This window comes from Mus musculus, chromosome 14 (genome assembly GCF_000001635.26).
Source record: "Mus musculus strain C57BL/6J chromosome 14, GRCm38.p6 C57BL/6J".
Lineage (NCBI taxonomy): Eukaryota > Metazoa > Chordata > Mammalia > Rodentia > Muridae > Mus > Mus musculus.
Window position 1 is genome coordinate 68,423,558 of NC_000080.6, and position 11,171 is coordinate 68,434,728.

Genomic DNA, 11,171 nt, shown 5'->3' on the forward strand with positions numbered 1-11,171 from the left:
AGTGGGCGAGCACCTTCATAGAAGCAGGGGGAGTGGAGAATGGGATAGAGAGGTTTGTGGAGGTGAAACAGGGAAGGGGGATACAAATTTGAAATGTGGATGCTCACAGTCAGCTATTGGATGGATCACAGGGCTCCCAATGGAGGAGCTAGAGAAAGTACCCAAGGAGCTAAAGGGATCTGCAACCCTATAGGTGGAACAACATTACGAACTAACCAGTACCCCGGAGCTCTTGACTCTAGCTGTATATGTATCAAAAGATGGCCTAGTCGGCCATCACTGGAAAGAGAGGCCCATTGAACACGCAAACTGTATATGCCCCAGCACAGGGGAACACCAGGGCCAAAAAAAATGGGAATGGTGGGTAGGGAAGTGGGGGGGGGGTATGGGGGACTTTTGGGATAGCATTGGAAATGTAATTGAGGAAAATGTGTAATAAAAAATATTAAAAAATTGAAATGTAAATAAATAAAATAACCAATACAAAAAAGAAAAAACAAACAAAGACATCATGAAATTTGCAGGCAAATGGATGGAACTTAAAAACATCGTCCTGAGTGAGGTAATCTAGACCCAGAAAGACACACATGGTATGTACTCACTTGTAAGTATATATTAAGGACAAAATACTGGATAAACATACTGCAGACCACAGATTCAAAGAAACTAAGTAACAAGGAGATCCAATGGAGGATGTTTGAGGGGAATTAAAATAGTCATCAGAGGTAGACAGAAGGAGGAAACTGGGCGAGAGAGGGGTAAGGAGGATAATGGGATGGGTATCAGGTAAGGCTCCCTGAAGTCTATGGGGGTGACCCTAGGTAGCACTCCAATGGAGGAAAGAGAGCAACAATCCACCCACAAAACCTTCAACTTAAAATTTATCCTGCCTACAAGCTGTGCAAGGATAAAGATGGAGCAGAGATTAAGGGAATGATCATCTAATAACTAGCCTATCCTGAGACCTATGCCACGGGAGAGAGCCAACCTCTGACATTATTAATAAATAAGACTGCTATGCTTGAAGACAGGAGCCTAAATGTAACTATCTTCTGAGAGGCTTCATTCAGCAGGTGACCAAAACAGATACAGAGACCCACAGCCAGAGACCAGGCAGAGCTTAGGGAGTCTTATGCAAGAGTTGGGGTAAGGATCGAGGGAGCTGAAGGGGTCAAGGACATCACAAGAAAACCTACAGTGTCAACTAACCTGGGCCCATGAAAGCTCACAGAGATTAAACCACCAAGCGAAGAGCATGAATGGATTGGTTCTAGGCCCCATTTATATTTGTAGCAGGTGTGCTGTTTGGTTTTCATGTGGGTCCCCTAAACAATGACAGCAGAAGCTGTCTCTGACTCTGTTGTCTTCCTTTGGAGCCCCTTTCCCTAGCTGGGCTACCTTGTCTGGCCTCAGTGGGAGAGGACATACTTAGTTCTGATGCAACTTCATGTGCCAGGGTGGGTTGGTAGCCAGGGGGTCCTCCTCTTCTTTGAGTACAAGGTGAGGAAGTAATGGGGGGCAGTGACTTGTAAGGATGTGACTGGGGGGAGGGGAGGAAGGGGGCTGTAATCAGGAGTAAAGTAAAATAATTAATAGCAAAAAGAGATCCTTTCAAAAAATACCGCCAGAAACAACTGAACAGATGGTGATATATCATTGCTGCTGAGTCAGCAATGACCTGTGAGGTTGGGTGTGTGGTAGGTTGTATTGATGTCCTTGCTCAGTGGTTATGTAATAAAAAGGAGACTTATCTTTGAAGCCAAGCATTAAAGAAATTGGATTATGGTTTATACCTTATTAGCTGGTCCATTTGGAAAATTTTCTTTGCAAGCCATTTTCTAAATTACTTCTCTAGCCCACATTTTTTTGTCTCTAAAATGAAGATAATGTACATGCAGAGGATTTTGAAAGACATATTAGGTAATGCCACACCGATATAGAAAGTATGCAATAAGTGTTATGACTTTTACTTTGTTAAGGTGCCAGAGTGTTATTTTAATGCTAACTCTATTGGATTAACATGGGGGTGTGTTTACAGCCTCATAAGGTTATCAAAACAAAGTTTAATCTTTACAAGTAAGTAAAGAATAAGTCCTAAACTTCTGTGTGTAGGAATGAAGCAATTATAGAAATCATTGTGGCCTTTACTTCCGGAAGATGCGTGGGAATGGGAGAAGCTATCAGGTCATTATTTTTTCATAGGCAGAACAATGAACTCAGGTTAGAAGTTTCTGACACTCTATAGAAGGACCCAGAACTCCCACGAGTCAAGTTCTACAAGCTTCTTTGAAATCATTTTCAAGGGTATTTTGGGATTAAACAGTAAACAATCCAGAGAGGAGAAGATGGAACTGAAGACATAGAAAACAGATGCACAAACAAAGTGAATAAAGCTATGCATCATGTGTTCTCGAGTTTCTATTAAATTCTCTAACTTACACATTGTATAGGGAGTTTGTCCTTCCACCTTAGGTTTAAATCAACCCTCTCTGGAGGTGGTGTGTAGGAGAGCATGGAGCGTCTGGATCAGACAGGTTCACATTGTTTCCAGATTCTCCTGTACTCATCTGATTCTGCAAGCCATACCTGGCAGCTCACTCTGATTGCTGCCTGGGCAGATGCATCAGATGCTTCTTATTCTCACCTAACAGCATCGCTGAGTCTGATTCCGGTTCCCGATACAATCTGGGACATTCTTCTGGAATTTAGGCACGAGTTGAATCAATCTTTTTCTTCATTTTTGCTCTGCTGAAACTGGATGTGAGAACATGATCTTTTGAAATATAATAAACGTGAAGAATTTTATTTTCTTCTACTAATATATTAGTATAAACTTGGAAACCCTGAGATTAGGTATTATTTTTCTTTTTAAACTGTGTGTGTGTGTGTGTGTGTGTGTGTTATGGAGTGTGTATTGTCTATGTATGAACATGTTCATGTGTCTGGACATGTATGCACGGTTGCATCTGATATATTCATGGAGGCCTGAAGTTCTAATGAGGCAAGCTATAATTAATTAGCCAATATTATAAAATATGTCCTTTGAAGTATATTAATAGATCCCCTCCTTCTTTCCTAGTCCCTAAATGAAACGCCATTTTGCATTCCTCAAGATACCTAGGATAATTGCTTCAGCTTGACTGCTTAAAGTCAAGGGCCCTAGTAGCTGAAGTAGTTGTGAACTTCTGATTCTCTGTGTCCTCTGTGATCATATTGAGATTGTAGATGTGTACTACAATGCTAGTACTCAACCAGTTATAGGTATATCCCCAGCAATAGCTTTTATGTTGATCTCTTCTGGGAAACAGAAATAAGTCCTGTGTGGAATAATCCAAGTAGCTCAAAGAATGAGCTGTTCAGGGTGTGAAATGAATGTCTCCTGGGTGGTTTAGGTTCTCTTCATACTTGGAAGATAAATAACACTATTTACATAATGTTATTTTTGCCTTTAAAAAAAAGATAGTTATCCTAAGTACACTATGAAATCCATTAAGTTGCAAAGGTATCTAATGAGAACTTTGTAATGTTCACTGGCAAGTTTTGTAAATCATATAAATTGCTCTTCTGTGACCTGATCCATAAAAATAAACTCTTCTAAATAAACTTTCTAAAAAGCTTTCTGAAACCCTTGTTGCTGGTCTCTGTGAAACATTTCTCAGTGCTTCAGCCTTTAGCCCCCACTAGTAGTGTCTGGCACAACAATGGGGTTCTACAAACTATTTCACCAAATTCCAATGGGAAAACAATCAACTGGGGTTATAAATGCGGTACCCCCAACTTCTGGAGTCCTAAGAATCTGTGCTATGGCACTCCACTTTAGGAAATGCTTGATGTACATTTTTACATTTCAAGAGACTTGAGTCATAGAGGTACAAAGCCAAATTGCTTATGTCTATTTGCTCTGTCTGCACTCTGAGTCAAAGCTTCAATTATGTACTTACTCCAGGGGAACTTGATTAAACAGAAAGGCCACATTTTCATCATGTGGGCACATTAGGCTGAGTTTTGGGGTTCTATATTTCTGAAGACAAATGAATTGGCTGTGTGTTTTAATAATCTAAGAAATGTGGAGATTTGACTTAACTGTGAAACAAGTACAAGGAATGAGTTGATGGGAAGCTTCACACCAGGACAGAGCCATGGGAAAGAGAAGCTTGGCCATTTCGTTGTTTGTCTCACTTTTTTGGGGCATACCAAGCCTCTGTCTACTTACCTATGTTCTCATCATGTTCCTAGAGCTAATGGCCACAATAAGGCAAATGACTGATTGCTCCTTTACTGTGTAAAAATGGTGCCTCATCATTTGAGGGTTAACATGTTGGTAAAGTTTTAAGACCTCAGAGTAGCATAGCCCACATTTATCAGGAAGAGAGCTTTTGCTAGCTAGGTTTCTCTAGCTAGCTCCACTCTCCTCCTCATTGGTGCCACACAAGAAATGACTCTATGGTGTTGCAGAGGAGATGTTGTCTGTTGATGGTTGAACAAATAAAAAAAAAATAGCTCTATTCACAGCTTTCGTCACATCATATTTTAACCTGAGATTTGTGGCACAGTAAAGGTAAGGGCCATGGGGGCTCTACTGGCTAGTTTTGTGTCAACTTGACACAGCTGGAGTTATCACAGAGAAAGGAGCTTCAGTTGAGGAAATGCCTCCATGAGATCCAACTGTAAGGTATTTTCTCAATTAGTGATCAAGGGGGAAAGGCCTCTTGTGGGTGGGACCATCTCTGGCCTGGCAGTCTTGGGTTCTATAAGAGAGCAGGCTGAGCAAGCCAGGGGAGGCAAGCCAGTGAAGAACATCCCTCCATGGCCTCTGCATCAGACCCTGCTTCCTGACCTGCTTGAGTCCCAGTCTTGACTTCCTTGGTGATGAACAGCAATGTGGAAGAGTAAGCTGAATAAACCCTTTCCTCCCCAAGTGCTTCTTGGTCATGATGTTTGTGCAGGGATAGAAACCCTGACTAAGACAAATTGGTACCAGCATAGTGGGGTATTCCTGTGACAAACTGACCATGTTTTAGGGAGGACTATGGAAGGACTTTGGAACTTTGGGCCAGAAGATCCATTTGTTGTTAAGAGCTCTGTCAGATGTTGTATAGGAGCTTGGAAGATAATGTTGAGAACAGTGCAGAAGATGGAGGCCTGGCTTGTGAAATTTCAGAGGGAAAATTAAAGACTCTTTTCAGGGTCATTGCTATTTTGGAGTTTGATTATTCTGTGGTTCTGGTTAGCTGGGGCTGAAGAATCAGCTGTGATTAACAAGATACCAGAACTACTAAAGCAAAACCTTTGCATTACTGGGACTATTGATGCTGGTTAGCTGGAGCTAAAAAGTTAGTGGTGATTAAGAAGAGACCTGCATCGTTGAGGTGACATCTTCCGGGAAGTGTTTTCTGAAAGCACAAAGAGGCTGTGTTCCAGAGATAGCCAAAGTTGTACTCCTGCTGAAGCGGGACTTGGTAATGTGTAAGGGTCACCCAGGTGGTACTGGTTTTAAAGGCATGAAGGGGTCATGCAGAGCAGCTGAGGCTCAGAACTGTGAGAGGCCATGGAAGGCCATTGGTGAAGGTGCAGCCTCAGTTGCAATTGACGGCCCAGGTCTAAAGGGGTCATGCAGTGTTTTGGAGATGCCAGTAACATGAGATGACTACCAAGAGCAGCAGTAGTGGAGTACAGACATCTGGAGCCTAGAGGATGGTGTGTGTGCTACAAAGGACATGGCTGGAGAAGTGACCCAAGCCCTTTGGAGGAGCCCAGGAGATCGTGAGTTGGATCCCAGACATTGGATAATTGGAGATTGATTTTTGCTTTTGATTGTTGATTGTACCCTGATATTTTCCCTCTTGAAGAAAAAAACTATTTTAGTGGGGCCTACAGTTAAGAGACTTTTAATTGTAAAAAGACTGGATTTTAAAAGAGATGGATATTTTAAAGAGATTGATATTTTAAGAATATGTAAAGACTGTGGGATGTTTATTTAGACCTTGGGGATGAATATGAATGTAAGGGTTGAGGCTTACTAGTGATGTGTTTGTGTGTCAAGTTGACAAGGGGTCAATTGCATTGGTTAGTTTTGTGTCAACTTGACACAACTGGAGTTATCACATAGAAAGAAGCTCCAGTTGGGGAAATGCCTCCATGAGATCCAACTGTAAGGCATTTTCTCAATTAGTGATCAAGGGGGAAAGGCCCTTTGTGGGTGGGACCATCTCTGGTCTGGCAGTCTTGGGTTCTATAAAAGAGCAGGCTGAGCAAGCCAGGGGAGGCAAGCCAGTGAAAAACATCCCTCCATGGCCTCTGCATCAGCTCCTGCTTTCTGACCTGCTTGAGTCCCAGTCCTGACTTCCTTGGTGATGAACAGCAATGTGGAAGAGTAAGCTGAATAAACCCTTTCCTCCCCAAGTGCTTCTTGGTCATGATGTTTGTGCAGGAATAGAAACCCTGACTAAGACAGGGGCACATAAATACACTTTAGTATTTCTGCCAGTTACTTCCAGTAGCATAGATTTAAAAAAAAGACACCATGCACAAGCACACACACACTCAAATACACACATGCATGTGCACACGCATGAGTAAGTGATTGCAATGAGTGGGATCCTGGATTTGTTGATAAGTGTGAAAAGAGCCCAGTTACTCTGGGGGATTGTAACAGAGTCACATACAAAGGGAGAGAAGGCAGACACAAGAGGTGGCAATTGAGATGACAGTTGAAGACAAGAAAAAGGCCACTAGGTCTTGTAAGCAATAGACTATAAAGCCCACTCTAGGGAAAAGATGGATAGGAAATTGTAGAGAGAAGAAAACACCTTATGCACTTAGTGACTAGGCGTTTTCCACAATTTCATACACTGAGTCTTTTGGGAAATGGCAAAATGAGTCAAGAATGATGGTAAAGAGAAGATCACAAAGGGTTTTTGAGATGTTGAAAAGAAAACAATAAAATTCATTTGTTTTTGTTTTTAGGGGGAGTGAACTCTATGATAGTTATTGAAAACAAACAATTATAGTTTGTCTTTATATGTCTGCTAGCATTGTTGTGTATCACTAGGTGAAAGAAAATACTAAGGGAAGAAGCCAGTAAGGCTCTATTGCAGCTGCATCAGTGAGGATGCTGAGGAGAGTGGTGTGGGTCCTGCAGGGGAGGCTGGCATGCTCCCACTTGGGGATTAGTAGATGCAAGAGAGGAAGAGAGGGCACAGTCAGTCAGCTGTGTAGATACAAGCTCAGGGTGAGTGCACTGAAGTCTGAGTAGTAATTGTTATGTGTGGTTGTATGTATATATCTATTATACATATATTATGTATTCAATTGCATTATATAGATGATACTCCAGAGTCTTGGTTAGATAGAACATTATCAGGAGGACGTCACTCACTCACAGTGTAGGCACCACTGGTTATTACTACTACTTTAGGGGATATTAGTAAATTATCTCTCAGAAAATTAATGACATTTCAAAAAAAAAAATTCAAGTGAAGAAACAGTTTCTGCAACCAAGTCTGCATTAACTAAGAACATCTTCCCTGTTCCCTAGGTGCTACACTTCACTTTACCATGCAGACTATGGCAGGCAGTCTTCTCAGCTAATGCGGTACCCATCCCAGCCATTTTTCTGTCCCTTGTTTCCTTCCCTCAGCAGATGCTGGGCTCACTCTGAAGCAGTGGCAGCTGCATACCAATGTTCCAGGCAACTACATGACACATGATTCCTACAATAATCACACTTCAAACATTTTTTTGGTTTACTTCATATACACGTGTATACCTGTAATGTATGTGAATGGGCCCCATGTATATGGTAACGCTGATTTCAGAACTATCTTTTTCTTTATCTTCCTGTCTTCCTGAAATATCTGGTTAATGGATAGTCACCTTGCATTCACAAGAATCCTCAGGAATCTTCAGAATATCACTGCACCTCTAAAACAGTCCTAATTATTGGGTAATTTCCACGGTTGAAGAAAAGATTTTAAAAATTCCCATTTATTGATTTCTCTTAATTTCAGGTATATGTGTTCTTAGTTGACAAGCACCATACAGAGCTTTAGATAAAAAAATATGATTTGTGACCTGGAAATAGTATAATCCTAGAAAATAACTAAATTTACTAATAAAAAATTCCCCCCCCCACACCAAGCAATCCCTGGTACTGATAAACACATGTAATAAAACCTGCTCCATGCAAATATGTAAAACCATGCTTGTAGATGTGCACGCATGTGTGTACTCTTGTCTGTGGAGACCATAGACTGATGTTGAATGTCCTCTACCTTCACATCTTTGGATGAATGTTTTCATTCTCTACCTCCGTTGTTTTTTTTTTGTTGTTGTTGTTTTGTTTTGTTTTGTTTTTTTTTTGTTGTTGTTTTTGGCAGCATCTTTCACTGGACCCAAACAAAATAATTGCCTAGGCTGGATGGTCCAAGAGCTGTAGGCTTAGGTCAGTGTTAGGTTAGTGGTACACACTATCATGTTCAGCACATTCTCATGGCAGGCCTTCTGCCAGCTAAGCAATCTTTTCAGCCACTGATTTTATATATGGAAAATTAAGTAAGCTGTGCTTTAACAATCATAATTATTTATATCCATGCCTCTAATACCAACAGTGTTTTCCTAAAAGACTGCTCTTTGAAGGCACAAGTATTAGTTTCCATTACACAATGATCCTACTTGACAGGTCATTGCAAAACTTTCGCTTGAAGTAATACTTATGGGGCTGAAGAGATGCTCTGTGGGCAAAGAGATAGCTGCAGAAACATGAGGACTTTAGTTCCTTTCTCCACACCTACATAAAAATGTCAGGGGTTGTGGAGTGCTCTGGAGTTCCCAGGCTGGGAGGCAGCGGTAAGTATATCTCTGGCATTCACAGGAACACACACACACACACAGGGGGAGAGAGGGGGAGAGAGGGGGAGAGAGGGAGGGAGAGGGAGGGGGAGGGAGAGGGAGGGAGGGGGAAGGAGAGAAACCAATAAAACAAAGCAATGGGAAAAATCCAACCCCAAAACTCCTTAATTTCTACAGACTAGCTTTCTAGTTTATAGAAAGAAGCCCAGTGGGGCTCCCTCTTCTATCTGTGGCCAGCAGTAGATGAGCTGGGCAGTTTTGCTTACCCTAGCTGGACTTTCTCACAGGGTTGAGGCTTTGGCTGAAACAACTGGACTGATTCAGGTCTGCTTTGTGTGCTGTATTACCTACCACCAGATGACCTTGAAAATGTTCTCCTGGTGTAGATTAATTTCTAACAGGAAAGGCAAGCATAGGCAACATGACTAGACTTCTAGCCTTGGCACAGTGTTATGCTCATCTCATTATATTGGGCAAAGGAAGTTACAAAGCTGACCTATGTATGAGGAGTTGAGGAGTAAGTACTTGATGGATAGGCAATATTGCAAAGGTATAATGGATGTGTCGCGATTTGGGCCATGAAGCGTGGCGGAAACAAATTCCTCAAGCCTGGTGGAAAAGGTTCTAATACTTTTATTTTTTTCATAAACAGCCAAAGCGAGTAAATGGTAAAACGGACCTGCATTCACAAACACTCTTTGACTAACATTTCCAGTCTGGCAGGCATATGCTCGGCTCCCAGCAGCACACAGATAAGGTGCAAATCGATGTTCCTGGCTTCGGATCCGCTGGAGTTGAGCTACACGTGCAGGCTTTGTGTCCGCGTGGGGCCCACAAAGATTTATTTCTCACCCCGAAGTTTCTCTGCCCGGGCTTTCAGGAGTTGAGCCATTTTGCCATGCCAGACTGGAGTTTTTAAGCTAAACCCAGCCAACTACAACTACGGCGTTCCACACATCATTTCATGTACTTCTTTATTACTTGGATGCAAGTATCTATGCCCAGGTTCTCATATTTATCTAAGGCCACGGGCGAATCCATGGCATTGCTCGTTGCCTGGCTACAGGCTCAGGGTAATGGGCATGCGTTCTTTAATCCTCGTCTACCAATTCTACTGCCTGGTATCTGCAGCCACGGGGAGCACAGCTGTGGCAGCCCCTTTGTTGGCAATTTCCACAGCTTCGGGGGAAAAAATGCCCTCTGAGGCCATGTGTTCTTTACAGGATGTGAGGATACAGATGAGAGGGGCCTTTTATTAATCATTGCCTTTCACAATTATACATCACAATGTGAGTATGAGTTAGGTGTTTTCTAGGAGCACCATCTTCAAATCTTTGAATAGAAATAATAAAACTTGGAAAGTATTAACACTTCTCTTATCTCAGAATATTAGGTCCAGAAAGGTTGTTATCTTCCAGTGCCTTGGATATGCATTGAGTGAGGATTTTACTTCTTGAGGTGATGTGCATTTATGTGTGTATATGAGGGGGTATGGAGGTGCACACACACCCCTCTTCTGTGTTCAGAGATTGTGGTTGTGTGTGGGACACAGAGGATGTGCATCTTGCTGTAATTCAAAGTATGGCAGCTGGGTGTTGTCTTTCAACTGCTCTCCCTGCAGAACATATTCTTGAAATGAGATCTGGGTAGGGAAATCCCATAGCTGTTGTACAGAGAATATAAAATACAATTTAGTCAAAAAGCGCTGGTGTCAAAATTGTACCAATAGTATCATTGCAATCAGAGCCCAAGGCTAACTCTGATTATAAGCAATCAGATTGACCATAATGGATTTCTACAAATGGGTGCCCAACCCGTCAACGGTGTACAACTTAAACCAGCAAAATGTCTTTTATTTTTCATAGGCCTCTCTCTTTAAGAGCTTCTTCTACTCTCTACTTGTCAAACATAGGTGTTGGATTTCCACTTATATTTAGCCTGTGATATCTGCAGTGCAATCTTTTAAATTCTCATACGTTATTGTCTGGCCTGGCTAACAACCTTCATGGCCATTCCAATGTCAAAGTTCACTCCAGATACCAAATGGGTATCATCACTATTATCTTTAATGCATAGGTTCCTAGCCTTGGTTTTCATGCTACTTATAAATTAGATTCTTTGAGGGCAGAGATGATGAATTATCTGTAGATAACTATAGTTGTGGGTTTGTTTGTTTTTCTTTGTTGACGAGGAAAGAGAAGGAAACAGAGTGGAAAGCCACATGCTTTCAAAGTCTTCACATACTCAGCTGAATAAATCTATGTATAGAGTGTATGAACGTAAAGCCAATTTGCTTGGTACCTTGAAAGGAATTTCTAGTG